At 44.2% G+C, this 27,987-nt stretch overlaps 1 long non-coding RNA gene across 1 annotated transcript in view; it reads right to left on the bottom strand.

The window, feature by feature from the left end:
• Window positions 1–27,536, bottom strand: part of LOC113924891 — a 35,301-nt gene extending 7,765 nt beyond the window's left edge. The window contains exon 1 of the long non-coding RNA XR_003520841.2: window positions 26,202–27,536. This is a non-coding gene — a long non-coding RNA (uncharacterized LOC113924891). The remainder of the gene's footprint in view (window positions 1–26,201) is intronic.
• Between the last annotated feature and the right edge of the window lie 451 nt (window positions 27,537–27,987).

Raw genomic sequence — 27,987 nt, 5'->3', positions numbered from 1 at the left:
ACACAGATCTAGGGAACAAGTCCTGAGTCCTCTGCTAAAATGTGCTCAATAATTTCAGCAAGTCAGTTAACCTGAGCGTGGATTTCTTCATCCAGAAAACAGAGATTTTTATATTACCTTGAAGGGGCTGGAGAGAATGTATACAAAGCACATGACATATTGTGAGTGCTAAACAAAGAGTAGCTTTTAAGAGGGAGCATTACAAACATGAAACTCAAGAAACCACTTCTCCTCCCCTTAAGGAGCTGATACCCTTGCCAGAGAGAGAAATAACAATGGAGGTGCTGTGTACCAATACCAAGCAGGTAATGCTACACATTCATGCTCTCGGGTCCGAAGAAAACCGAACACACCGCCCTAAAAAAACGCCGCCTTGGCATGAGGACTGTTTTGAGCTAAAGGCAATTAGCTCTCTCCCCTCTCCCTGTCTAAAAGCAGGATGTAAATTTCCATTTATAAAGGTGTGTCCCTCTTCCTACCAAGAAGAGAACTCCCCCAGAGAACTCTTAGCACCTGCGATGACTCTTATCTGCATAACAAATCTTACTAAACAGCCCTATTTACTTTTCCTTCCCTTAACTTCCCATCAATTACCAACAGATGCCCCCAACCCCTTTCCCTTTGTCTAGCCTAAAATGGTATATATGCCCCAAATACTAACACTCCCTCCTTGGGTCACATTTCTTTGTGAACCCCAATGCATCTTTACATAATTAAATCTGTTTCTTTTTTTCTTGTTCATCTGTCTTTTGCCAACTTAATTCACTGGTCCTCCAGCTACTGAGTATAGGAGGGTAGAGAAAAAGGTTTACCTTCCCTACGGTATCATTAAAAATATAGGAGACCTTGCGATTAAGGCTTGGCCCACTCTGAACCAATATTCCCCATCTCCAATCTCAAACCTATTCTTCTCCTCTTGAATTGATGGTATATTGACCTAGAGAAAATGAAGACAAAGATATTTGGGAGGGTAACACTGGCAGCTAATCGGGTAGAATAGCTGGGAAAGTAAGAGTAAAATGATCCGTAATTATGGGTGGATTATAGCCAGTTTATTTTTGTTAGATGTTGAAATTAGATCTGTTGCGTTATATATTCTCTGAGCTTCAGTTTTGCTCAACTATAAAATTCAGTTAGTGGTATGCAGTAGGAACACAGAAAAGCTGGAATCATTGAATAATGGATAGAAGAATGGTTGACAGTCATGTCATCAAAAATTCTTTACCAAACCCTAGGCTAGGTGGTTCCAAGGCAAAGACCAGTGGAGTCAACAGAGAATTATATTTTATGTTTTTAAGTTTGTTTATTTATTTATTTAAGTAATCTCTGCACCCAACATGGGGCTCAAACCCATGACCCCAAGATCAAGAGTCCCATGCTCTTCGGACTGAGCCAGTCACGTGCCCTGAGAATATGTTTTAATGGGATGGCAGGGTAAATGGAGAAAGGAGATGGATTCTGGAAAAACTGAAAGAATGTCAGAAATAATGGGGCGCCTGGGTGGCTCAGTCGTTAAGCGTCTGCCTTCGGCTCAGGTCATGATCCCGGGGTCCTTGGATAGAGCCCTCATCGGGCTCCCTGCTCCGCAGGAAGTCTGCTTCTGCCTCTCCCACTCCCCCTGCTTGCGTTCCCTCTCTCTCGCTGTGTCTCTCTCTGTCAAATAAATAAAATCTTAAAAAAAAAAAAAGGAAGGAAGAATGTCAGAAATATTGGGAGCCTTCTGACTCTGAGGGTCTGTTCAAGTATTTAAACTTCAAAATACTTTCCCAACCTCATTTTTAGTGAAGGAAGTTATATTAAAGAGAGTAAGAGAGAAAACCAATGCCTCTGTGAACCAGAATAAATCTAGTTACTACAACACTGAGGGAGACCAGTTGGTCGAGGCAAAGGCACGTGGATACTCCTGGTGTCAGTGATCTAGAGCTGCTACGACTTGCTTTCCTGACCCTAAGATGATTCTGGGTGAGCCCATAAAATGAGATATTTTGTCAGACCTGAGTTCAACCATGTAGACCTCAGAGAATGTGTAACATACTGTTTGTGGGTCCAGCCGGTACCCAAGGAGGGGTCAGCCACGTGCATGCCTCTGTACACACAGCGCAGGGATTCTCTCTAAACTCCAGTTTACTGATGAACACAGAAGGGGCCATGGAAGCCTGAAGAATGTACGTCCCTCTTCTGCTCTTTTCCTGCACAGGTGCCAGTGTGTTAAAAGTGAAAGCAAAGAAGCAGCCTGTGTTTTGATTTGGTGCTGAACAAAACACTACTTGCACTCTGATTTCTGTCCGAAGAGTACAGACAAAGGGGTTCTACAAACTTAAAGAGGGGGAGGGGGATTCTCTATTACTCCCTCAATTCCTGACTGGAGCTCAGCTATCCCATTCTCGCTACTGAGGGGTCTTCTTCACTGAGTCATACAGGGAACCTTCAGGCTGTCTCCAGAGGTAAGAGGAAGTTGGTGTAATTCATGTGATAAAAATTTAATACATATCAATTCTTTATGTTTATTGCTCTTAGTTTCTCAGGAAAAAAAATGATAAGGTCCCCACCCTCAAAGATCTTACAACTGGGAGTCAAACATAAAAATGAACTAAGGCTAGGGACGTCTAGGTGGCTCAGTTGGTTGTGTCTTCCTTCAGCTCAGCTCATGATCCCGGGGTCCTGGGATCGAGTCCCGCTTCCGGCCCCCTGCTTAGCAGGGAGCCTGCTTCTCCCTCTGCCTGCTGCTCCCCCTGTTGTGCTCTCTCTCTCTCTCTCTGCTGACAAATAAATAAATAAACATCTTAAAAATAAGTCTCTACACAGAGTACACTGACATTGTTGATTTTAAGGCAAGACTGAGCACACTAACCTTTATTGAGGATCTACTATATTCCAGGTACTGGCATAGGAACTTTCATTTACCCCTCTGATTAAGCTGCCCTAGCTCACCGGCTAGGCGAGAGATGCTAATCTGCATTTTACTAAAGAAAGCTCCAGGTAAGAATGGTTAAGGAACTAAATAAGTGTCCTTTGACCCAGAGTTTTGATACAAAACCCAGGAATCATTCTACTACATCGAACCTAATGATAAGTATCACGAGTTTTAATGAAAGAATGATCACTGTATTTTGATGAGTCCAAAAAAACACAATCTCCTTGGCTTCCCTGAACAGCACCGCTCCCAGCTGAACAAGCACAAGGCCTTATAAGTACAACTCGCCTGCATTCCATTGGCATAAATTCCCATCAGACAGCCCTCTCCCTTCCCTGTTCCCATCGTCTGGCTTTTAAAGAGGTAACTGCCCTCCTAAGGAAACTTTTTTTTTTTTTTTTTTTTTTTTGCCACTAACAGAGAGCAAAGGCCCTTTCTGAAAACTTTGCTGTCCAGTAACACCTCTGTGGAATCATTCAACACGTGAGAATTTTGTGTGACTGTATAATCATGTTGGTTTTGTTTTCAGAGTGGCCACAAAGCTAAGTTCAAGGCCAAGAGTGAAAAAAAGTTAAACTGAGGATATGACTTTTCCTTGTAGTGACGTGGAACTATCAGCTTTTTCCGCTGTTTTGAGGTGTGTGTACCCTTGCACATTCCATGTACATATCAGAAACCTGGGAGTCTCACACTGACAAGTTAATGAAGACAATGACTTGGCTATTCTAAACGCCATGCAGATAGTGTCCAAAAGAGCTCATCCCGCAATCATGCTTTGGCTCTCAGTTGATCATTTCATTAACGTGAAGATTAGACAGGAAATACTGTTTTTAGAGAGTCTGGAATTTTAATAAGTCTAAAGACTCCTGATGGTCTTATTTTACTTGCAGGGTTCCCAAAAGGAATTTCACAGTGTACTTAACGACCAGAAGTAAGCATTTTCTTACTTGGCAAAACAAAAGTTGAACAACACAGACATATAGTCACACACTGGTATACGCGTGTGACCAAGATGTGACATTGGGAGCCAAGAGAGAAGCACCCCCCCAGCCTGGGCGGTGGCACCTACAAATATGAAAAGGACAAACAAATAAAATAACTGACTCGGTGTAAAAATAAGTTGGAGTGGGGGAGGTTTTCTGTGCCTTTTGAAATTCTGTAAAGAGAACGTTGGCCTCCGACCAGAGGGGACAAACGGCAGCCTTTATGGGGCTTTTGCGGGCTGCAGGACATCAGCCTGGTCTTTAGTACCATTCAAAAAGCTGAAACTGATTCATCCACACCTATTAACATATAAACAGGAACACAAGCATTAAAAAAAAAAAAAAAAAAAAATGGTTCCTGGAGGTGGCAGCGTACTCTTTTCACTCACCCCCTAGCTCAGTACCATTTAGTTAGTTTTATGAGCCCCTCTAATAAATGAGCTGAGGTGGTTTACCATAAAAGGGTTTAACGGTGAAGAGCCATTATGCAGGGTCATAGAAATATAAGAACACCTGCTACAGCAGAGGTCCCTAACAATACATGCTGGCTTTATTCGAGCCCGAGAGCTTCGGGGAACTTGTTAAAACTGAGGGACACGAAACTTCAGATGTGGGCCTATGTGCCTGCAGGAGTAGGTGAGGGCTCTCGTTCTCTCAACTTCATTACCAGGTGTTTTGTTACAATGCAAGCAAGTCTCGGGCCGAATTCAGCTGTAAAATAAACATTTGGAAGCCAGCAGGCGCAAAAAAGTTGTACAACCAGTTCTGTAAACTCAATGAAGTACAGTTCTCCGTCCTACTGGCTCTCTGACAAATTCCTTGCATAACAGACTCGCTGAAGGCAGATGTGACAACATTCTAACAGCAAGATTTAGCCCAGTGTCTAGTCAATCAGGTGGGAGAAACTTCCGACAAGCTCTGGATACATGTCTGTTTCAAACCCTAAGACAGAGACAGCATTCGGAAGGAGTTTCATTAATACCCTGCTTAAGTAAGGTCAGGAGTGTCTGATAGAGTATTTTCAACCAACTTACATACTTTGAACAGCTTCAATGCGGCCAATGAACATTACTTCTAAGATCCATTATGCTAAATAACAAAGCAGTTGGTTCTTACAGGGATCGAAGAGCGGGGACGTGCTTATAGTTGCCTCTAGAGAAAGAGCATCCTGATAACCTTTCAAATTCCAACAATCCTTCCCCGAAGTGTGTATTCATCCTCGAGTAGAGTCCTTCAACATTACCTGCACCTTAAAAACCCAGAGACTGATTCCACACTGCCTATGCTGAGGTTTTTGGAAGTTCATTGCGGACACTATAGCATTTGTAAATTAGGGCATTTTATTGTTTCTAGTCAGAGCCCAGACAGGGACAGGGGCTACAGGTTTGGGATCTAAACTTAAGAGAGTCTTATCTTTCTTCTTGCCATGGTCTGGAGTCTTGGGCAGAATCTGCCCAGAGACAAATAGGCCTGTCTCCTCACTCCTGCTCCTCGGACCAACCCAATTTAGAAGGTGATGGTAACCAGGCTTAGAGCTTGGTTCCTTCACAGGCTCATCAGTGCAATTAGGCCACAGAAGTGATTTTTTTGCCTCAAGCAATTTATTTGAATTTCAACATTTTCTTTCCGCAACTCTCAACATGGCCTGATGTTTTTGATTTGCCAGGAAAGTACCAGAATATCAGCCCCGTTAACACCAGCCAAAACACCCTCATAAATACCACACTGGGGGGGGCCTTAGGCAAAGATGCTCTTCTTGACCACAGTTTAGCCAGGCCCTTCTGAGCCCACTTTCTGACTGGGCCTCAGCATTGGGCCCTGCCTTTGGCCCCCCCAGACCATTTATAGCAAAAACTCTGCTAAGAAGCTTTAGTGAGATTTCCCCCACCCTTGATATCTGACCACCGTGGCCAGCCTTCAGCAAAATCCTAAGTCAAGTTAGCAAGCATTCCCCCCACCCTTGGTGTCTCCTCTTAGCAATTTTTTATCTACCAACCCTTCAAACCCCCATTCAATTCCTTGGCTATAAATCTCCAGCTGTGTGTTCAGAGTTGGGCCCCATCTCTCTCCCCTATTGTAACAGTCTTGACACCTATGACAATAGTCCTGAGTAAATCATCCTTACCATTTTAACAAGCGTCAGAATAATTTCTCCTTTAACAGTGATGGTACTATGACTCAGGATCGGATTCCCCATTGGACCCCTGGGCCTCTCACGCAGGACCCCAAGTGCACATGTTTGAATCTTTTGTCTTCACTCCTGACTCACTGATTGAGGACCCACTGGTGAGTCCAACTCAGCCAGTACTCCTGATGGCAGTCCACTGAATCATGGTAAGGACAGACTTTTGATTCTTAAGATTCTGAATGTACTCTCCAAGGCTGGGCTAGTCTCAGGCTTCTTGGTTTGAAAGGTACCTTCTGGCTAGGTACCATTCTTCCCTGGCTCCTTGTTTCCAACGCAGATACACTCCCTTAACTGCTGGGCTGGAAGCCCTTCCCAGTTCTTTCTTTCTAGTGGGGATTCACTCCCTGATGCTTGGCCTAGAAATTTTTTCCTGGCTCTTTGTGCCTCTTCGTTCTGTTTGATCCTGCTTTTTCTATAGGAACTTCTCAGTCGGCTGAATCCTTCTTCTTTTTTTTTTTTTTTAAAGATTTTATTTATTTATTCATGAGAGACAGAGAGAGAAAGAGAGAGAGAGAGAGAGAGAGAGGCAGAGGGAGAAGCAGGCTCCCAAGGAGCAGGGAGCCTGATGCGGGACTCGATCCCAGGACCCCGGGACCATGACCCGAGCTGAAGGCAGACACTTAACCATCTGAGCCACCCAGGCGCCCGGCTGAATCCTTCTTAAATCCCTCCCGACTATATGCTCCTTCACTACCATGCTACTTCTCTCCCCTTTACTTCTTATTGACATGATTTCACTCAGGAGAATTTGGAACCTTGGTGGCTTCTCTAGACTGACTCATCTAAGACCTCTCCTTTCCCGTCACTTCCATTCCTCCTTCCTTCTTTTACCACTTTCGATCTTCCCTTCAGCGCCCTTGAATCCTTTCCTATGTCCCTCTCTAAGCCCCCAACCTCCTCCATCCTTCTTTCCACTCTGTCAGACCTTCCCCTTCCCACTCCAGCCCCTCAGCACCCAGTCACTTGCACTTTAGAACCCCTGTCGCCCATCGGGGCTCTCAAGGAACTTAAGGACCCCCCCTGCAAAAGCAACTACATATTAGGGCAAAAGAAAATCTTCCAAGTTTCCTCCACAAATATTGGTGGAAAGCCTTAGCCCTCATATTAAACAGGTAACTTTAACTTTTTCCATCTGCCAGAAACATAATTCAGATTAAAAAAAATCTATAAAGTAGATCAAAGATGAAGAGCCAACTATTTATATAAACCAGTGAGTTTAGAATTACTGCATTTACCTGACTCGTGTCTAAGGTTTTAGAATGAAAACTGCAAGCTCTCCATTTGTATTTTTTCATATATATATATATATATATATATATATATATATATATATATATGCCTCTGTATGTATACGTGGTATTTTTCTACCTCTGGATGGCATTACCAAATTATTTATAAAATCCTGTGAAGGAGCTTTCTTCAAATTAGCTTAAAGCTTTTTTTTAAAGTGCTTATATCATTTAAATATTCCTAAAACTCTCAGAAATATAGAAACTAATCCAAATGTTTTTCAGGTTCATGCGATTTGAATAAATCTTTGATAAACAAGACTAGTTTGATATTACTGGTTTAGTAAAAACAAGTATGCCTTCTGGACTGTCAGCATTAAGTATGATATATTTTCATTCTACTTGGGTGTACTAATCAAATTAGGTAGTGTTATAGCTACAAATGGTTAATATTATAAAAATTATAAATTCAATGTAAGAACAAATGTACAAGTAAAGATGCAGTAAAAATGAATTGCTTAGTATCCATTACTTCATATATATCAGCAACAGCTGTAAAACAAAACAGAAACCAACATATGTGACTGATTTTGTTTATACTTCAATTTTGCTAAATTCATCTATTACTCCTAGTAGGTTTTTTTTGTGTGGATTCCATTGGGCTATGCTGAGAATGTTGTCTATAAATACAGTTTTACTTCCTTTACAATCTAGATGATTTTTTTTAACTGCACTGTCTTGATACAGTACAACATACATTACAGTGATGAGTAGAAGTGATGAGAACAGATATGCCTACTGTTCTGGGTCTTTGGAAGAGAAATTTAGTCTTTTATCCATTGTCTGTGGTATCAGTTTTAGCTCTTCTGTAGATTCCTTTTATTAGATTGAGGACATGTTTATTCCTAGTTTGCTAGGAGTTTCAGGAGCTTTTTGTTTCTTGTTTTACTAAGAATGGATGTTGCATTTCTACATACTAACAGCAAACCATTGAAATTGAAATTACAAGAAAAACACCTTTATAATAGGATCAGAAATATTAAATACTTAAGAATAAATCTGACAAAACTCCAAAAGATCTGTCCACTGAAAACAATAAAATGTTGCTGAGAGAAGGGCATCTGGGTGGTTCAGTTGGTTGAGTGTCCAACTCTTGGTTTCAGTTCAGGTCACGATCTCAGGGTCCTGAGATTGAGCCCCACTTTGGGTTCTGTGCTCAGTGGGGAGTCTGCTTGAGATTCTCTCTCACCCTCTCCCTTTGCCCCTCCCCCCTTCATTTTCTCTCTCTCTCTCAAATAAATAAATAAATCTTTAAGATATTGATGAGAGAAATTAAAGAAACTCTTAACAGAGATATACCATGTTCATGGAAAGAACAGCCAACATTATTGAGAGTTCTCTCCAAAATTGGCCTCTAGATCCAGTGAAATTCCAATCAAAATCTCAGCAGGTTTGTATGTGTATGGAAATTAATGAGCTGATTCTAAAATTTGTATGGAAATGTGAAAGACCTAGAATAGTCAAAACAAGTTTTAAAACAAACAGCTGAACTTAAAAAGAAGAGGACTAATAGGAGTAGATCACAAACTTACTATAAAGCTACAGTCATCAAGATAGTACAATTTTGGCATGAAGATAGACAAATAGATTGAAGGAGCAGAAGAGCAAGTTGAGACGGGACAGGGGACCCACACATATATAGAGAATCAATATTTTACAAAGATGCAAAAGCAAGTAGATGGAGAATGAGTCTTTTCCATTTTTCTACTGTTTTCTAAATGATGCCAGCATGATTGATAATCCATATGCAAAAAGAAGCTCAAGCCATACCTTGCACAATATATAAAAGCTAACTCAAAGTGGATCTAAATGTAAAACCTAAAACTGTAAAACTTCTAGAAGGAAATCTTTGTGATCTTGGGTTAGATCTCTTAGATAAACTACCATAAATGTGATTCATTAAAAACATAAGTTGATAAATTTAAATTCATCAAAATTTAAAACATCTGCTCTTTTAAAGATGCTATGAAACCAAGCAAGTCACAGGCTAGAAGAAAATATTTTCAAAGCACTTATCTGAGAAAGGGCTTATATCCAGAACATATAAAGAATTCTCAAAATTCAATAATAAGAATACAAATGCAATTTTTAAATGGGCCAAATATTTTAACAGATTCTTCACCAAAGAAGATAAATACATAATTATATGAAAATATGCTCAACAAGATTTGTCATTAGAGTAATGTAAATTAAAACCACAATGAGATACCATTGCACCTTATTAGAATGGTCAGAATCTAAAAGACTGAACGCAACAAGTTTTGCGAGAATGTGGAGGAATCGGAACCCTCATATACCGCTAGTGGGAGTGTAAAATCATACTATTTTGGGAAACAGTTCAGCAGTCTCTTAAATATTTAAATATGTACCTATTACATGATCCAGCCATTCCACTCCTAGATATTTACCTCAGAGAAATGGAAGCATATGTCCATACAAAGACTAGTCCATGAATGTTCATGGCAGCTTTATTTGCAATAGCCCAAAATAAGAAACAACCCAAAGGTCCTTCAACAAATCAACAGATAAACACACTGTGGTATATACATGCCTTAAAGTCTTACTCAGCAATATAGAGGAAACTATTGATCTATGACAGCACAGATGAGTCTCAAAATTATGCTGAGTAAAAGAAACTGGAGAAAGAAGTGCAGAATGTGTGATTTCACTTATGTAAAATTATGGAGAGTGAAAACCCATCTATGATGGCAGAAAGCAGATCGGGGTTCCTTGGTGTGGCCTGGAGACATGGGAGAGGACTTACAACAGGGTACAAGGAAATGAAACTTCTGGTAGAGATGGATGTTCACCATCTCAGTTGTGGTGATGGCTTTGTGGGTGTATATGTATGACAAAACCTCTTGAATTGTACACTTTAAAGATTTAATTTATTCAGTTATCAGAGAGAGAGCATGAGCAGGGGGAGCGGCAGACAGAGGGAGAGGGAGAAGCAGGCTCCCCGCGGAGCAGGGAGCCCAACATGGGGCTCAATTCCAGGACCCCGAGATCATGACCTGAGCCAAAAGCAGACGCTTAACCAGCTGAGCCACCCAGGCGTCCCACAAATTGTACACTTTAAACATGTGCATCAAATATTGTACATGTTATTGTGTATCAATTACACTTCAATAAATCAAAAAAAAAAAAAATCCACCACTTTGTGCTCAACACACCACTTCTCCAGTTTAAAAAGCCCCTTCTGGGGTTACTACCTCCTGGTCATTGGGTGAGAGACCCAATATTGATGTCATGTTACAGCTCACAGTGGGATCATTGGCCCTTCTAAGCTACACGCCTGTTGAGAAAGGCCAGGCATCTTCACGATGCTCAGATGAGTGAGGAAAATGGATTAGAAGGAATTGGAGAGACAACATGGATAAGTGGAAGGTAGATGGGACAGATGTGGGTTCAAGTTGTAGTGCTGCTACTCACAGCAGTGTGACTTAGAGCTAGCGTCTTAATTTGTCACAGTATATCAGTTTGGGGTACTTGGTCACAAGCATCAGAAACTGATTCAGGCTAAAATGTGGAATGGATAAGAACCAGCATCTCCAAAGCATCTTGATAGCAGAAACCAGGTCTCAATAGTTACACCCAGAATTTTCCTCCCTCTGGTCACGAATCAAATTCCAGAGACAGAGCATCCAAGTGGGCCAGTCCAAGCCACATGCCTGCCCCTTGACCAGGGGAGGGACAAGCATCCTATTGGCAAGTACAACAAAAGGGATTTGGGATGCTATCAGCAAATGAAGGCAGGATGGATGCTTGGTGCAAAAAACAACAAAGGGCACTTTATCAGTTATATGTTGCTGCCTATAGGTTTAGTGGCTAAGAAAACAATGACTTCTTATCTCTCATAAGTCTGTGGGTTAGCTGGCTGCTTCCTCATCTAGTTGCACCTGGCTTGCTCAGGCAGCTGCCTTCAGTGAAAGGCAACTTGTTGGAAGGGCCAAGATGGCCACACTCCCATGCAGAAAGTGGGTACTGGCCGTAAGCTGGTGCATCTTGTTCCTTCCTCACATGGCCTTGCATCCTCCATCAGGGCCAGACATGCTGCATTTATAGACATTACAGGACAGTGGTCCAAATGAATGAAGGCAGAGCCTGCCAGACCTCTTGAGCCTGGGCTCTGGAACTCACATGCATGTCTCTTCTGGTACATTCTCTAGGCCGAGTAGGTCGCAAGAGGCATCACAAATTCTGGGGAGTGAAGAAATAAACTAGGCTGCTGCATGGCAGGAATGGCTAGGTCACATGGTGAAGAGTCTGCATCCTAGAGAGGGATATGTAGCCACTAAACAATCAACCAGTGCCATTAAAAATATTTAATTTTCCTCATTATGAGTTAAATTTCTAAAATCTAGAGTTATTGTGATAATTAAATAAAATAACATATTTGACGGGCCTCACATCTAAAAAACACTTGGTGAAAGCATACCTATTATTAATGTCATTGAAGACTGAGATTATAGACAGGCCTCCCTCAAGGAAAATTTCTTGTTTTAAAATACTTGTTGTGCTAACTTCTTTTCCTTGGTGGAGGCTGCAGGACATCTGACGAAGAACTGAGTTTTGTTGTTGTATTTTCAGGGTAAAATCTTGCTTATCCCTTCATTTGTGTAAACTCCAAAATTCAAGTGGAGCAGGGGATTAAACACATTGAAATTTTACTTTGATTTGCCTTCATTTTTTTTTTTTAAAGATTTTATTTATTTGAGAGAGAACGTAGAGAGAGAGAGAACAAGAGGGAGAAGCAGACTCCCCGATGAGCAGGGAGCCCCATGCAGGGCTTGATCCCAGGACCCTGAGATCATGACCTGAGCCAAAGGCAGACGCTTAACCATCTGAGCCACCCAGGTGCCCCAATTTGCCTTCAATTTTTGGGTTTAGTTTATATGTGTATGTATTGGTCAGTGTCCAGTCAGAAGAAACTACTATAGGAATTTTAAATAGAGGAGAGCTAACAAAATGTGAAGGGCTGGAGGAGGAAAAAAGGAAGCTGAGATCATTCAGAGGTTAGTAACAGCAGGAAGCTACTACCATCCTAAGGCAGACTGAGTACAGGGGAAAAATGGCATGATCCAGAATCCACAACCGCTCTGTGGCTGAGACTGCTGGTATACCCGCGGCTCCACTACTCTCCTTGGACCGTCTTTCAGGAAGCTGGAAGGGGGCTGAACTCCCACCCATGGTTGCCCGTCCCTGCGCCAGAGCCAGAGTTTGGGAATGCTGTGCAGCAGGAGCACCCTCTGCCCCCAATGCTATTGAAATTCCACCACCTGAGAGCGAACCCACATTCACCTGCTGCTGCCGCTGCCTCCGCCCAAGCCTTCAGCAGAAGTAGGGGAAAAATGGGCTTCTCCCTCCACCTACCTTGCCGTCTCCCACCAGTGCCTCCCAATGGGTAGAACCTAAGTGGAAGCCAGCTGGCTGGGGATGTGTAGTTCCCAGGCTTCCAGCCCCTCCAGAGAAGGAAGGACAGGCAGGGTGGGAACAGAGCTGAGAGCCAACAAATAGCAAGCAGCACCGTGTATGATTTATACACAGATGTTTCACGTAGCACTGCTGTGTGCCCCCCAGATGTTTTCTAGTCGGCTCTGTCTGAAGCAAAGAGAACATATGTTGAATGTCTCAAAACTTTTGTAGAACACTATCATGCCACATTTAAGCATCTGCTAATCAAACCCCTCTGCCTCACGGCCATTTACTCCTTTCCTCCTTGGGTTTTGGCCAGGGATATGTAAGTAAAGTAAAGTAAAACTTGGCATTTCACACTCCACTGTGCAAAATACCAGTGAAATCTTTCTATTCTCCTGACTCGTATCCATTTGAAAGTGTCTCATTAAAGTCGTGTGGAGCAGCTTCTGCAAAGGGATAGCAGATTCCTTATTTTCCCTTCAATGGGCCCAAACGGTGCTCCTGGTTTTCTCCTCAGAAGTGTCTATAATCTTTAATCAGTGACTGCACATGAAGGATAATAGAATACGCCACCCCAAAATAGGACTTTAGGAGTTTAGGCATGTCAGCCCCAAATATGCTGCTTTGGTGTATTGACTATTTTGAGCTGTGTAGGCAAATGTAGGGAAAGGCTTTCTCTGAACTCCCCTCATCTACCTAAAGACAGATCTTCCAAAAGGAACTCAGTTGTCGTAAATCTCCTCCCAGGAGCATCATCAACCAGGGAGAACTGACTCTTGTCACAGACAGGGGGCCTAGAAGTCAATCCCACAGCCGGACAAACTTTGTCACAAACTATCATACCTCCCATCTGTTCTTTCAAGGGCCCATTTGTCTTTCCTAAAAATCATTTCCTCTCTCCTGAGAGGCCTACATTTCCTTCCCCTTTCTCCATTAAGATGGCTTTTAAAACAGGTCACCTGAGTGGCTCAGTCAGTTGGGTATCTGCCTTCCACTCAGGTCATGATCCCAGGGTCCTGGGATTGAGTTCCGAGTAGGGCTCCCTCCTCCACAGGGAGTCTGCTTCTCCCTCTGCCCCTTCCCCCACTCGTTCTCTCTCTCGAATAAATAAATAAAATCTTTAAAAAAAAGATGGCTTTTAAACCTGAATTCTAAGTCACTTCTTTGAGTTACTCGTTTGTTCCTGGGCATCTCCCACATATACAAGAGGTAGACATGTTAATAAAAATCCGTTTTTCTCTTGTTAATCTGTCTTTGATTACAGAGGTCTCAGCTAAGAACTCAGAAGGATAGAGGGAAATTGTTCTTCTTCCCCTACGCATGTGAAGTCTACTAGATCCACAGTGAGGCTAGTAAACTAGCAGTAACTGCCCTTTATGAAACAAGGTCATTTCCCCTTGACACCTGAGCACTGAGTTCTTTAGACTGTTCTCGGATTTTCTCTTAGGGTTCTTGAGCCTGAGTTTTCCTTCATGGTCTCGAACCATGCTTCAGTCGGCAAGACAAGCTCTGGAGAGGGGCAGGGGTGGGACAAGTGTGATAGGGCAGAGCCGCTCTTGACAGATGAGGCTTGATCAGGGCACAGGGGAAACTCTATCCGGAACTGGCTTCTCAGGTAAAATCAGGTCACGCTCAACAGTGAAGGCAGTTGTAAAAATGGAAAGTGAAGCAAGGCCTGTTTTGGAAGTGACAGTCCCCTGGAACCTCAAAGCAGCTTCCATACCTGGCTGAGGCACCCGATGGGGCTCCCGCGAAGGCAATGACAGGGTACAGCTGCATGTGGGGGGCAGGGGGGGCTCGGGGTGCGGGGATGGCATATTCAAAAGAGGTTTAAAGATGGCAGCCAGCTGTATAGCTTTCCCTTTTCAATCCTGATGACGACGCGATGACATCATCTCCTCTCTAGGAAGAAGGAAGCTGGGGGCACCGCACGTCTGGAAAGCGACATAGCCAGACTCAATGGCCTATCCATTCCACCCACACATGAGTGAGAACAGATCCCTGTGAGTGGCTGCCCCAAGGGGGCCAAGGGACAAACCTCCACTGAGCATCTGTCCCGTGCCAGGCACCGCGCCGTGTTTGACACACGTGATCTACTTTAGTCTTCCTCAGTACCCTGAGTGGTAGGTCTCGGTGCGCCCATTTTACAGGGAAGGAACATAGAGCCTAACATTGTAACTGCGCACAGACAGAGGACTCGAACCCAAGTCTTACTTCCTCCAAAGCCATATTGTTTCCACGACAACAGCCTCTCCATTTTGAGAGAGTGCTGTGCGGAATTGCACAGGAGCTGGATGACTGGACTGGACAGAAGCGTGTAGCAACAGAGAGGAGAGGGGGAGAGCCCAGGCTGGAAAGGCCGTGCATTCGTCACTGATCCCCTACTCCTCATGTCTCCCCTTCCCTGCCTGTGGCTCTCCGAGGTGCAGACCAGCCGGAGCCACGTCCTTTTATTTTTTTCGGGAACCCACGGTGGGCCCCTTCTCTTCCATGTCGGCTGCCTACATCCCAATCCACCAGCCCTGGGGTGAGGCCTTTCATTCCACCCTGGGTCCTCTCTTTGCAAAAGGTTGTAAATACAGCTGGGCAGGGCCTGGGGCCTGCTCTTTAATTGCTATCCCTAAAGACCCATTACATCACCATGCACCCAGGGGATGGTCTCGAAATATCTTCTGACCAACTGAAAAAACACATTAACCTTAAAAAAAAAAAAAAAAATCCTCAGCATTTTAGGAAAAGCATAGCCACTAACGTCAGCTTCGTGGGCTCACTTTGGGATTTGCAAGCAACATTTTGGACGACCGCAAAGCCTGAAGAAGTCAGTGGCATGGAACAAAATGAAAGAAGTAATCCAAAATACGTTACCATTTTCTAAAATCTCTTTCTTTTAAATTTGGTGTCATGGGACAGTATTTCCTGCCTAGGCAGCCCGGCACATCCTCACCCCACATACCCTGCTCCCCTCTGAAGAAGAACAAGAAGGAGAAAAAGGAAATCTTGTGCCTGGGAAATCACCGGCAAAAAAAATTCCTTCTAACCCAACACTTTGCCCTCCTAACCTAGTTCCGCACATGAGCTCAGAGGCCGAAGGCTCGACACAGTTAAGCCAAACAGAGCTCAGAAATAGAGAGGAGAGGGCAGGAACACGAGATGATCTGAGGACAGAGAACAAGATCCTTTAGCCCAGTTTCCCACTCTTGGTGAATATTATTTAGAGAAAAATGTTTGAAACACCATTTTGATGAAAAACCATTCCCAGGGAAGCATCGAACCAGGGATTTCCTCTGGGCCAGGAGTTCGGTGCTGCTTCTGGTCTTTGCCACCCACCACATTTCCAGCAGGTGCGCAGACTACCACTTAGGGCGCTGGGGTTCTTCCATGTCACAGCGGCTACAAGGCAGAGACCATCCCGAGAATCGGAGAACAATATATCGCCAGCAACAATTTCTTAGGAGGTTTTAGAGACAGATTGCTTGGTTAACTCTCCGTGAAGTCCATAGTATTTTCAAAATGCTGCCTTCCTGCCTTCAATTTTACTTCCTCTTTCAGCTGTGGAACAGCAGATGCTGAGGCAGAAATGACCTCCCCACTGTTCGAGAGTCTTCAGCTCCAAATAGGAACGGATGGATGAATGGATGTGCTTGCTACTCGGTCTCTGGGCACAAGAGCCTGTGCTTGGAGGGGCTACATTGCTTCTCAGCACTGTCAGATTTCTGTCGACTCAAGAATCTGCCCAGAAATCTGGGGAAATGTCTCTGGTAGAGAGACACCAACTGTCCTTCCCCCAGCTTATGCATTGGCCACAACATACAGGAAGGATGTCACAGCTTAAAAATACAATTCACACGTCAGCATTTGGCCAACATTGAATTCTTAATCCGAAGTCTCATGGTGTCCCACGCTGAGATTTATCCAAAGTCATTGATAGTCGCATGGATGTTCAGACACCTCAGACCTGCTCCTCTGAGCTGGGACCTCCCTGGGAGGGCTGCCCCAGCAGAGCCAGCGGGGAGGCCCTTTGCTGAGAAAACCCTGACCATGGCTGGATTCAAGTCCTACGTCCAATCTCCCCCATGTGGCAGCCACGTCCATCTGCTTCGGGGTAAATTCCCCACCCAGGCTTTCTGACATGTCCTTGCATCTCCTCAAGTACCACTTAAGGAGGATTTTGGAACTTGCCTCCTAGACTCTCCAATGATAGATGCAACGGCTTGTCACTGACTCAGAGAAGCTTTTGTCAAAGTCTCTGCTCTTCTACAAAATTACCCCGGGTAAGTCTTCCCCTATGGAAACTGCCCACCTGATAGAGGTCCCACATGTGGTCTCTTCACACCCAGAGCCCACAGCAGCAAGGAGGAGATTTCAATGTCTCCACACCAAGAGGAAGTGGGTTTTAATACCTTAAAGTCAATGAACTTCTCCAAACTGCCCTTCAGTAAACTGTTCCAACTTCTGATATGCATATCTATTTTCATGTTTTAGATCACTTCCTGGTAATAGCCAGGACTCACAGAGATAACTGTCTCCTTTTATAATACCTCAATTGGCCTCAACGCCTCCCCAAAGCCTGCTCCCTGATGGCAAGGCTCTGTTACCCAGAGGTCAGTGTGAGGCCAATGGGAGAGCCATCTGGCACCTAGGATGTGGGAAGTCATCATTTTAATCCATTGACCATCTGGGTCTATTAAGAAACCTGTGTTTGTAGCCTGGTGCTTCATTAGATAAATTATTTTTCTGAATGTAGACTCCAAATCACCCCTCCATACCAACGGAATTAAATCCGACACCTAGCCCCAGATAGGCCTTCAAGTTATTGCTCTATGACTATTCACAGATGCAGACCCATAGCAACCCTTCTCCCTGCCTGGCTAATGTGAATCGTGTATTTATTTGCTGACCAAAGTTCTTTCTATCCTGGTTTGGCAGAGTCCTCGCCTGATCAGTGTTAGAAGTTGAACAAACAGCCTTATCTTTTGGCAGCAGTTTTTAAAAACATGCAAGGCCTTTGCTTTTTCCCTCCAGTGCCCCGCCATCCCCCCTCCATACTGTACTGTGCTAATGCCAACTCCCCACACTTCTCTAGATCATTGTCCTGGAATATGGTACGTGTTAAAAAACAAACCAAAACAATAACAACAAAAAAAACACCTGACAGTTTTGCTAAACCAGTGGGATGAGGGGAGTTCCGTAGATTATGGAGATCATTTCCCTGTGATGGTAATTGAAGGCCAAGGTCCGCTGTACTTCGTGCCCCTCATTTAGAACACCAAGACCAGTATCATTCTCACCATGCCAGCTTAACATCGGCTCCCTTGGAAGCAGGTGGGTGCGGCGGGACGATGATTTGCTGAACAAACTGGCAGGCAAGTATTTACACCTGCAGGCGCTGCTTCTCAGGCAGGCAGGGCTGAGGGCGCTGCACCCCCCGTGACTCTTCCCTCCTCTTGCTTGCAACAAGTCCCCATCTAAACCTAGTTTAGGGCGCCTGGGTGGCTCAGTTGGTTAAGCAACTGCCTTCGGCTCAGGTCATGATCCTGGAGTCCCGGGATCGAGTCCCACATCGGGCTCCCTGCTCGGCGGGGAGTCTGCTTCTCCCTCTGACCCTCTTCCCTCTCATGCTCTCTATCTCTCATTCTCTCTCTCTAATAAATAAATAAAATCTTTAAAAAAAAAATAAAAATAAACCTAGTTTAGCCGACCCTCTTCTTAAAGCCTTCCAAAGAAGGACTGATAAATGCCCTTGGTAGAGCTCCTTACTGTGTAATTTAAATCCAGTTCACTTACACCTTCAATCTGTGCCTTCCCGGCCCTTACTAATCCATTTCGTGTATCTCATTTCTCATCGTTACTGCTTGAATCGGTGAGTGAAGAAGTTGCATATGCCTATCTCACAGGTCTCTTTCTGAATCTTGTGATCAGGACAGAGCAAGCGCCAGCTTCCATTTCCTTCATGCCCCCCCTCCCTGCAGGGCTTCCCTCTTAGCAAAAGTTCAGTGAACGTTGACTCTCTCTCGCTGGTTGTGCAGAAGAAAGGGGATTCCCATCCTCTGGGGAAGAATCACATTTACAAGTCCCCCACTGCCCTGCCTTCTTTTCCAGGTTCCTCAATCGTCCTGGTGGCTCTCCTTTGAATGCTCTTAAGGATTTATTTCTCCTCTGACCCGGCACGTTCTGCAGCCCAGATATCAAGGGATCACCCAGTTACTTCTGAGTGAACAGCAGGCAAACAGGCAGGAGAGATTCTGAAAAAGCTGTGATAAAAGCACGCTCTTTCGGAACAAAGGCCGAGGCCAAGCCTGAGTCCAGGGGCGCCAACAGGACCGGTGTAGCCGCTGGCAAGGACAGGAGCACAACCAACGCCAAGGTCTTCCAGGGTGCACCCTGAGGAGGGACCCAATGGCCACACGGGGAGCTCCACAGCTGCATCTGGGGCACTTCCAGCTCTTTCCCAGCATGAGTGCCATCTTCCAATTTAGAGCATGAATTTGAAGGGTGAAGGGGGAAAAGAGGCACCGAGAGGGGTGTGGGCAGGGGGAGGAGGTGGGGGTGTGGGAATTGACCCCACAGGTCACGGAGGATGAGGAACAGACATGGGTAGAGATTCATCGTATGCATTAATACACAGGAGGTCCTCATATCTGTCAGTGGGGTACGTGTTTGAAGGCCACCACCCCATCCTACAGTGGCTTTGCTGGTGAGGCTTTTTCTTTCAAGATCCCTGTGATAGGCAGAGGCATTTGAAATCGTTTGAAGGACCTTGGCCGGAAAAGTTGGGAAAGCATGCATGTCCAGAACCCGCTGTTCTGTATTTTTATCTCCTCCAAGAGTTCCAGTGTCACAAAATCACAGGAGGCTGATTTGAAGGGGGAATTACAGGGGCGAGGCAGCTTGAAGGGTATGGGAGGCATCTGCTGTATATGTAAGGATGAGCACAGGGGTGGCACTGGCTCCTTGGGGCGAGCTCCTTGGTGCCTGCACTCTGATACCATGAGCAGCAGCCACGGGAATGGGAAGTCTGCTGGCTCTGGCCATCGTGACTGCACCAACCAGTGGTACCGGAGCCAAATATAGCTCACCAGGGACATGCCATGTTGGCTGGTGCCACCATTTTTCTTCACTCCACCTGGAAGTTAATTCTCCATTATCTTACTCATGCTCAAGGCTCTGCTCCAGACCACCTCCAGCAGGAGGCCTTTCCCACCACTGCCACCCTTATTTGAACTCCTGGCACTCATTGCTTCTACCCATTACACAGGTCTGCTTTTCCTCAATTTTTCCAAGGAGATCAACATTTGGAAGCGATGATCAGCAAGGGTTTCAGGGTTAAATAGAAAGTTTTAGCTCTAAATGAAAACTTGAGGAAAAGAAAATCTGAATATCCTGCAGAAGTATCTTCCACTGGTGCAGGTAGGAGCTGGTTTCATAACTTCTAGAATTGGACTTTCCAATATGTCTGGGGAAGTTGAAGTGAAGATGAAGGATTTGCAAAGACATTTCCCCCAGTGCCTAAAAAGAAATGATCGGGGGCGCCTGGGTGGCTCAGTTGGTTAAGCTACTGCCTTAGGCTCAGGTCGAGATCCCAGGGTCCTGGGATCTAGCCCCTCATCGGGCTCCCTGCTCAGCAGGGAGTCTGCTTCTCCCCCGCCCCCTGCTCAGGCGCTCTCTCTCACTCACTCTCTCTCTTTCAAATAAATGAATAAAATCTTAAAAAAAAAAGAAAAAGAAATGATTGACCAACAAAGCTATCTCAAGATTGTACTGTTCATTTTAATGAAGCAGGTCACTATCAGAAACAACTGCCCTATGAACATTCCATTCTCAAGGAGAAAGCACGAGCCTGGGATAGACTGACTGATGTAGATGCCATCCCAGTGGAGATGAACTGTACTAATATTTTTATTAGCACTGTTATCGTTTTTATTAGTGCTCTGGTTATAAATTCCATAAGCTTCGAAGATCTGCCCCAACCACGCTTTTCTTATAAGCCCAGTTATTTTTCATGCTTGATTTTGCAGAAGTAAGGGGTTTTCGGGGGAGAGGAGAATCTATATATGGCATTACAGTAGAAACCCCAATATTTGCAAACGTGTGGCTATTGACCCATGACACCATTTTCTAGATTCTTCTATCATTTAACTTTGCTGTTTGTACTAGTTTTCTATTGCTGCTGTAACGAATTACCACAAACGTAGTGTCTTAAAACAACACAAATATCTTCTCTCATGGTCTGAAGATGAGAAGTCCAAAACAGGTCTTACTGAACTAAAATCAAGGTTATGCAGAGCTCTGTTCCCTTTCGGCCTTTTCCATCTGCTTGAGCCTGTTTTCATTTCTTGGTTCATAGCCAACATTGGCCAGTCAAGTCATTCTCATATTGCATAACTGACTTTCTTTCCTCCCTCTTTCACTTAAAGGACTCATGTGATTACATTGAGCCCAACTAGATAATCCAGGATAACTTCCCATCTCAGAGCTTTGATTTAGTCATCTCTGTAAAGTCCCTTTTGTCACGTAAAGAAACATACTCATAGTTCCCAAGGACTAGGATGTGGACATTTTACAGGGGCCCGTATTATTCTGTTACCGCTCTGTTATTTACCCTTCTGTGTGTTCATACTTTATTGAGGAGACTGCTGTTTTGTCTTTTTATTCCCCACAGCAGTTGCCCAGTTCAGATAGTCAGAGAGTATTTTTATTTTTTTAAAGATTTTATTTATTTATTAGAGAGAGAGAGAGCGTGTGTGTGTGTGTGTGAGAGAGAACGAGAGAGAGGGAGAGAGAGAGAGAGAGCAGGGGCAGAGGGAGAGGGAGAAGCAGACTCCCTGCCGAGCACGGAGCCCGATGTGGGGCTTGGTCCCGGGACTGTGGGATCATGACCTGAGCCGAAGGCAGATGCTCAACTGACGGAGCCACCCAGGCATCCCAAGAGGGTATTTTTAAATTAACTTTCCATCCTGACTCTGGATTCCTGACTCTTGAATAACACCCAGGTGTACTTCCAGGTATGGGTTGTGTTGAGCCAACAATGGCATCTTACCATCTTGCTAGGTAGGACACAAAGATAATTAACGATTGCCCCAATTTTCAATAAATTTGCCTTGCAAAGTGTTCAAGATGACTGGTCAGCATCCTTTTTAAAAACATGAATAACACATAAAACTAAACTAAAAATAGAAATAAGTGCAATACAAGATCAAGTGCAGTTTTACAGAGCAAGGAGAGAGCTGCAATTAAAGGAGCAGACGACCAGGGAATCAGAGAGCCAAAGTGGGTCCATTCTCTTCACATTGTGAGTAAGGTCTTGGGGAAAACTGAAGCGGTAGGAAGGGGCCAAGATAAAGTGTGCAAAGATGTAATGGTATAAAAATGAGAACCCAAAAGATATCTAAGTATGTTTATGCCTAAATATATCCAAAGAGCAAAGGAGTGCACATTTTATTTAAAGTGATACAAGTAAAATGTTAAGATGTAGAGACTCTTGGAGGGAGGGGGAGGGCAGGAGGAGCTGATAGAAGCAACTTCCCTGGTCTTTTGCTTTGTCAGCCAAATGCTCAAATGAATCTGGGTTCCATCGACATTTCAAGTTTGTCTCCACCTGCCCCTGAACCCCTCTCCAATACCGTAGTCGCATGATATGGTCACAATTCCCTGTACGTCCCACCTCCCTATATTTAAAAGTGCTGCCTGTCCCCTCTTGTCTGCCATGTCTTTCCAGGCTTAGCGAAAAGGCAACCAGACTCATCTCAATAAGTCAAGATTCTTCCCTTCCTGGACCCCCAGAGCACTTTGTTTACAAAATGCAGAGCACTGACCAGGTGTGGCTTCAAATTCTGCAACACAAATCCCCACACAACCTCTAAAAGCAGATTCCACTGTGGCTGATGGTATTTTCCAAACATGAAAAGATCACAACATCTTCTATGCAGGCACTTCCAGACCCTTGCCACTAACCTGTCAAGATGTAGAGTCTAATTCTCTTTCCTTTGAATCTGGGCAAGGTTGTGGCTTGATTGCAACCAACGGGATGCAGTGGAAATGATGCCACATGACTTCCAGGTCACAAAGGCCATTCCCTGAGCTTTTGTCTTGCTGCTGAAGCACTTATACTTTGAGTCCTGAGCTTCCAGGTTAGATGTCCAACTACCCTGAGGCCACCATGCTGTGTGGAAACCACACCACATGGAGAGGCCCTGGATGGATGCTCAGTCAACAGTGCTCATCCTCGAATGCCCCCAAATCAGACACCGGATATGTGAGTGGAGCAGTCTTTAGATGATTTTGTCCCCCAATTTCATGTCACCCCCAACTGTCTAGGCCCCAGATGTTATGGAGCAGTCATTCCTGCTGTCTCAATTCCAAAGCCCCAGGATCCATGAGCATAATAAGAACATTGTTTTAAGCCACTAAACTTTGGGGGTAAGTTCTTCTGTAGCAACAGTAACTGGAGTACCCAGTATGAGCTGTATATGTATTTTCACTGAACTTACTGTTTGGGAGTATTCCTGAATCAGAGTCATTCCTTACAGCCATTATGCTATCTGGTCGACTAACACGCAGGAACATTAGAGGACAGTCAGAGGCTTCTCCAGAGTCTCAGACACAGTACAGGGTGAGAGAAAAACATGATGCGAATCAATTCTAAGACACTTATTTTACTTAAAGCAAGAAAAAATATTTGGGGAGAGTATATCACTTTTCTAAAAGAGAAAAGTGAGTAAAATGTGGGTGCCTACAGTCTGCTGAAAATAAGCACAAATCCCTCCCCATCATCCCCCTGGGGTGAACTGCCTCCCTGCTCTAGGGAAGACCATCACCCAGCTTATGCAGGAGTGGTCCTGTGGGGAGAAAGCAGCAAAGGAAGCATCTCAGACAGGTTAGGAATTTCTAGGCAGTCTCGAGAAAAGTCCTTTCTTTTGCTTTTTATATATGTCTTTTTTATGTCACATTGTGGGTGACACAAACACACACACACACACACACACACACACACACCCACACAGCTGACAGTGCACAGGACTTCCTGGGGATTGGACGAAGTAATTGTTGCTGGGAAGAAAAGGGAAGTGCACACTTCCGGTGAGTTTTGCCCTATGTGGCTGTTAGGAACTGGGCAAACTTCCCAGTCCAGGGAGTCTCTGTGACAGGCCCATAAAGGAGAGAAGAATAATCCCCAGCAAAGTTACTGAAGTGAAAGTGAGCTGTCCTCACAGGGGACCCTGTCCTTTTACCGGGAAAGGTTGAAAAGAAAAACAAAAGTCAGTAAGCTTTGTAATGTTGTCTTGACAGTTAAGTAGTTGTCGATCGATTTTGTTAAGACATTTAGGAATCCAAGAAATTATTATTTGGACTATTATTTTTTCTTTGCTTAAGACAACTGAATAATTCTGCACAGGTCAAGACAGGACTCTAAAGTTCTCAGATGTTATTCCCCAATTAAATTAATCAATCAAGCAGTAATTACTTAGCATGAAACTCCAGAACTGTTCGTTTGGATAAAGAAATTCCAAGAAAGAATTTTTTGAAATTTGTACTAAATGGATGTTTCCTGCCCTATTAGCTGTGGTTTATTATGCATTATAAATCTACTCAACATTCAAGGCTCCAGACTTACATTTTAAATATCAGGCTTCCTTCTTATCCTAAAAGTTGTAAACACAAACTGAGTATTGGTTTAAGGTACATACGTGTTTCTTAGTGTAATCACCTACCCAACACCCTCAATTATCTGATCACTAAATGGACAAATCTCCAGCATACCTGTGCTGACATTACAAATCATCTTATGGGGGCGCCTGGGTGGCATAGTCAATTAAGTGTCCGACTCTTAGTTGAATCTCAGGGTCGTGAAATCGAGCCTTGCATCGGGCTCCATGCCTAGTGCGGAGTCTGTTTAAGACTCTCTCTCCCTCTCCTTCTGCACCTGCCCACATGCTCTCTCTCTCTCAAATAGACAAATCTTACAAAAAAAAAAAAAACAACCCATAAATCATCTTGAATTAGTTAAGATGGTGCTGACTGCTATGACACACAAACCCCCAAAATTCAGTGGCAAAACTGTAGTATTAATTTATATAAAATATAAAATTTTACTTATGTAATTTATTTCCCCCTCATGTGGTGTCCAATTGACGTAAGACTCCACTCTGCACAGTCCCGTAGAGACCCCAGCTGGAAGAGCAAATGCATGGGAGTCCTCAGCGCATGGACCACAGTGCTACCCACAACACGGACATCCAACCGACCTACAGGATTTGGAGACAAAGAATCAAGTTTCTAGAGGCCAAATCTGGAAGTGGTTACATCCCTTTTGGCCACATTCTAATGGCCAGAACTCGTCACATGGCCCAAATAAGATGTAAGTGTTCCTGGGCAATGTTATCCCTGGCTGAACATCCGGTTCCCAGCAACACAGAAGGGAGCACAGTTCTTTGGTGAACAGCCAACACTTCTGCCAACCATCTCATTTCCACTATGGATGCTATCTGTCCCCATGCCTCTGGGGTAGTGCCATAGATGATCAGACCAAGCCCAATCCCACGAGATCCATGCTTTGCTGTCTTGGCCGGCACTGTATTTAGTTTGGAGCAGTGATATGAAGCTGGGAGATGTTCCTTCCCGTGACAACGTGGCACAAATGGGCGAGGTTGTGTTGGCCCAGCTCGCACTCATAGCACAGAGGTGCTATGGCCCTTCAGGTTTCCAGGTTTCATCCACCCAAGGGGTTCTCCCATATGTGTGAGGACTTTATGAAAAAGGAGAGTGTTCCTTCCACCCTCAATGACAGATGGACACATTGGCATGTTTGGTGCCTACAGGCCAACTTTGGGAAGCCAGCACCAAGCGTCAAGAAAGCTTTGCTATCTTGGGACTAGGACTAGGCCCCAGCCAGGATCCCACCTAGTAATAAATTCTAGCTGCCCTCATTCTTCTGCAAGCAGCCACTAATGACACAATGCCCAGGACAAACAGGCCCGTGTAAAAACCTGCTCATTTGCATAATAAATTGGCCTGCTCTGTGGACCCATCACCCTCCTTCTATATAGATCTAGATTATTTTTAAGTAATGGCCATGCAAAGCACCATTTATTGTGATCTTATTTTACTGGGCACTGTATAGTACAAGCTTTTTATCTATACCAGTAACAACTACTCTGGAAAGTGGCATTACTGGTTTTGTTTTAAAACGAGGTGGCTCAGCAAGGTTAAGTAGGTTGTTCAAAGTAAATGAGTGAGTGAGCTGAGATGCAAGTCTAAAACTGCGTGACTCTAAAATGAGCTCCCCTTCCACCATGCTATGTGATGAGTACCATGAACACACCATGAGGTGCTTAGCACCAGCTGCCAAGAGCAAATGCTTAGCACACATAAGGCAAACACCCACCCGTTCATCCTTCCCTTGTAAGACTCACCCACAGAAGGCCTCTCAGACTGCTCGGGGCCAGCCTGGGGTCTTCATCCTGATAGAGTAACCCCCACATACAGGAAGTTTGATGACAATGGATTCAATAGCCTATGATCGGCGGCCACACCCTCTCCTCTTCAACCACGCAAAGGGTGAGAGACACAGCAGCTGTTTCAGGTCACTGTGTTCCTGTCATCATCATAACAGGGCCCACGTCTCTTCCCTTCACATACCCGCTTCTTCACCATCAACAGTCGGGTGTCCCTCTGTCTCTAGAGATGTTACGAGAGCAACACTGATTCAAAGAGTGACCAAGACAGCCTTTTTGGCCAAGCCATGGAATATTCTAAAAAACAGCTACGAAAGCCAAGACTCCTATCACTTAGCACCTCCTCTGGTGGAACATTTGTGCGTGTTTGTTGGGAGACTTTTAAGCAAAGGCAGAGCCTTTAGGAGTTGGAGATCACAATGAAGAAAAGAACGCTGCACAGTCCCTGAGCACCGTAATTAAAATAATGACTTCATTTATTGGAGTACTTAAGATTGTCCGGCACTGTGCTGAAGGATCTACACGTCTTGTCTTAGTCCATCTTCACAGTGATCCCACAAAGACTGCAATTTTACTGTTTCCATTTTACAGAAGAAAAAAAAAAAAAAAAGCCCCAGAGTCAGATTAATCAAGTTCATCACGAAATGCAGCCAGAGACCTTGAGCCCAGGTTTATCGGACTGTCTCTGAAGCCCATGTTCTCTTCCCTGAGCCAGCCCACCTGGAGGTCCCAGAGCCGTCTGCAAAGAATACCAGCCCGAAGGAAATCCTGGCGCTGAGTGGGACGAGTCTCCAGTGCTGTGTGGCAGGGCCTTTGTTGTGCAATTACAAGAAAGGGAACACAGTGTTCTGAAATTGCACAAGGAATGTAAACAAGACAAATGGAATCTCAGAACTGGTGCTAATCCCTTGCTGGAAGTTGTTTCCAGAAAAAAAAGTCTTTTGTGTAGCATTTGACGAGGTAGATGGGCCCCCAAAATGCTGGGAAAAAGTGCTGAGAGCAATGGCTGGGTTTTGTGAAGGTGTACGCACTTAAAGGAAATTTATTTCTTCCGAAGCAAATGGTTTCCTTGTTTATACCAGATCACAAATACCTGCTGAGCTATTTAAGAATTCTAAGGAAGATGAGAATTAGCTTTTATAGGGAAAATCCCAAAGCCAGCCTTTGTTGGTGAAAGTAACTTCAGAAGGTGTGATGGAATGATCTTGGTACTTCACGGTGAACCCCAGTGCCACCCATTTAAGACTCGTAACCACTGACGGGGACAGCCGTGGGAGGGAGTTACGTGAAGGGCCCCTGCCACATGTCTCTTCATATACAATAAATAAATAGATCAAGGTCACGAACTCCCCAAGAATTGCTTCAATCGCGTCAAATGAAAATGCTCACATGTAAAAATACATATTTATTTCATCGTATTTTATTTGTACCTGAAGATTTAGGAACTTACAGTACAAATGAGCTCATAAGATGTAACCATTCATTAGCATTTACAACTTGTCAGGTCCTACACATAGTATCTTATTTAATGTTGACAATACCCTGTGAATTCGTGGACCAAAGAATTCTCATGTCCATGCTACAGGCAAGGAAACTAGAATCTGGAGAGGCTAAATGGTTGTCCCAATATCAAATGACAAAAATAAAACAATAATGAGTTTGATGTCCTTTATTCAAAGGAAAATGATCCACAGATTGGGGGAGTACAGTGCTTCTCAAGCAGTAAAACACTCTTCCCAAGGGA

Source organism: Zalophus californianus, chromosome 2 (assembly GCF_009762305.2).
Source record: "Zalophus californianus isolate mZalCal1 chromosome 2, mZalCal1.pri.v2, whole genome shotgun sequence".
In the NCBI taxonomy this organism is placed as follows: domain Eukaryota; kingdom Metazoa; phylum Chordata; class Mammalia; order Carnivora; family Otariidae; genus Zalophus; species Zalophus californianus.
This window is presented reverse-complemented; position numbering and strand designations above follow the sequence as displayed.